This window comes from Pteropus vampyrus, unplaced genomic scaffold (genome assembly GCF_000151845.1).
Source record: "Pteropus vampyrus isolate Shadow unplaced genomic scaffold, Pvam_2.0 Scaffold151, whole genome shotgun sequence".
NCBI classification, from domain to species: domain Eukaryota; kingdom Metazoa; phylum Chordata; class Mammalia; order Chiroptera; family Pteropodidae; genus Pteropus; species Pteropus vampyrus.
The window spans coordinates 1,989,233-1,991,684 of NW_011888932.1; the positions used below are offsets into that span (position 1 = coordinate 1,989,233).

At 34.3% G+C, this 2,452-nt stretch overlaps 1 protein-coding gene across 6 annotated transcripts in view; it reads left to right on the top strand.

Moving 5' to 3' along the window:
• The window catches only part of ALG6 (ALG6, alpha-1,3-glucosyltransferase), a 37,902-nt gene that overhangs the window by 1,471 nt on the left and 33,979 nt on the right, over nt 1-2,452 (top strand). The gene's annotated exons all lie outside the window — the stretch shown is intronic.

Consider the following 2,452-nt stretch of genomic DNA (forward strand, 5'->3'; position numbering starts at 1 on the left):
GTTGCTACCACAGTAAAATAGATTATAAACTCTGATGAAAGAGAGGGAAATGCAGACAAATAATTCCTTAATTTATATAAGTATCTTTAGTTTTTAGGTTCATTAATTTCAGGTTCGTTAATTGGCATTTTCTTTTGTGTTAAAAAGTCACCTACATAAAAAGGTGAACAGCCAGGCAGAAGTTCCTTAAAAAAACAATAAATGCTGAAGTTGGCCCAAATTGCAATGACAATAAATGGTAAAATATATTCTGTTCTTTAGATCATAAGCCTGTAAATTATTCCTTTTAGGGCCTTGAAACCCTGAGAACAGGTTGAGTTGATGTGAGGACAGTTTCAACCAGCTATTATCGTTGCTCTTTTTGGTTTAAGTTAGACTTGTAATCTCATGTTATGAGTGTCTATGTTATTTTTTTAGCACCAGGCCACCTTATGACATGCAGGTGCTAATGGAGCACAGGATGTATAACATTGGATAAATATGAACACTGTATTTTGCTTGAGGTACAACACATATTCTCAAGACATTTATTGAGTTACGTTTTACTAGTCCTAAAATATTTAGAGTTATGTGCTTAAAAGATACAGAGCATAGGTATTACATCCATAGAAAGTATTTTAGTCAGTGAATGTTCAATGTAGCAGGTAGAGATGAACTTAGCACGTTTTCGAGACTGAACTGGGAACAGACTCTTCAGCCATAAAATGCACTTAACAGTCTATTTAATAGTGGCGAGGTCCTTGAAAATGCAATATCCATGCTAATCTCGCCTTTTTCTAAATCACAGATGAAAAATAGGTCAGTTAGGTAGAGCCTTCTCTTTCTATTTAAAGTGTGACATTTAATCTATTTAAACAACTACCAAAACTTTATTAATTCAATATAGAATAGGCATACTGAGAAAGAAAAGAACTTTATTGAGAGCACGAGGTTTTCCCAAATTTGATGTGGATGTATTAGATCTCAGAACTCAAGAAAATCTCTACTTGGGAATTTACATTAAATTAGTAACACCAAGGAAGGACCAGAAGAAAGCAACTCAGAATGTAATTAAATCCCACACAGTGAAATGGCTTAAAGGAACTGAGTATTTTACAAAAGGCTGGAGGCAAACATTAGAAAAGGAGCTGCCAGAGAAAGTTTATTCACTTCTCTGATGCCTCTAGGGAAAATTCATTTGGGAAAAGAAGTACATACAGACAGAAAGCTTCCAGCAGAGAACAAACCAAGGAGTCACAGTAGGACTTAATGTAACGAGATACCAGCTTTGGTATATTTCATTTAAACAACAATGTTCTGTAGAGTTCTTTGGAGAGGAAAATGCAGGGTACCTGGTACATTGTAATTGCATTTCACTGGGGTCTATTTGGGAGAATGACTGTTTGCACTTTTCTTCTCCAGCCCTTTTCATTTATTGGAATAGGATTTGTTATTCTCTGGCCCCACCCTCACAATCAGCCCAAATGTATAGCTAAGGTAATGCAATAGTTCCAATCTTTTCCAAGAATAATTACAAAGAAAAGCACTCCAATACTTGAAAAGTAAACACAATGATACTACACTAGCTTTGGGTAGGGGCTTAAAAAAAAAAAGAAAGAAACTTTTTTTTTTTTAATTTTAATTTCTCCTTATACATTGTTGGGTTGCAAATTTTGGTGCCATAATTGGAGGGAGAAGATGCCTTCCTCCTTCTAGCCCTCTTCTCTAGATGTCAAAATACATCCTGAAGGAGAAAGGGCACCCAGAGGTTATTTCTCCTGCTTAACTGACTGCTGTGGATTCAGTAACAGTTTGGTTCTGTTCAGTTTAGCTCTTATTCCAGAAAAATAATTCCGTCAATTATAGAAAATAACTTTTTATAGATAGATATTTTTTTTCCAAACCTGTCTTCACTTCATATCCAGGAAGGATTATTTTCCTTCACACCATCAAAGTACCTAGATTGTTTCTTCATTTTATGAGAATCATCCGGATGATATGTAGTAGCTACTATTATTAGGCGCATGTGGTATCTCATTTAGATTTTTAAATCCATGTTCCTAGGGGCAGAATGTTACTATTGACAATACCTGCCATATCTCCATTCTCATTAAAACCAAATCCCAAACTCACTATAAAACAAAATGGTGATAAAGCATGATATTTTTTATTTTGTGTCCCACCCCTCTCCTCAGCACTCTTTAGTTTGGCAATCTTTAAAAAAAAATTGGTGAGCAAAAGCAAAATAACAAGTAGGAAGCAAAGGCATTATTTTGTGACTCACTCTGTTTCTCTGGCATTGACTTTCATTCTTTACCATAAATAAAAATTTATTTAAAAATCTCACTTTAAATCTTGATGTATTTACTGTAAAATTTATAAGTTGGAACCTCTTACCATTTTGATTTATATGATTTTAAAATGGAGTTCTTATCATTTTCCTCCGGGAGACTTTTTGGTTTGAACAGTTCTT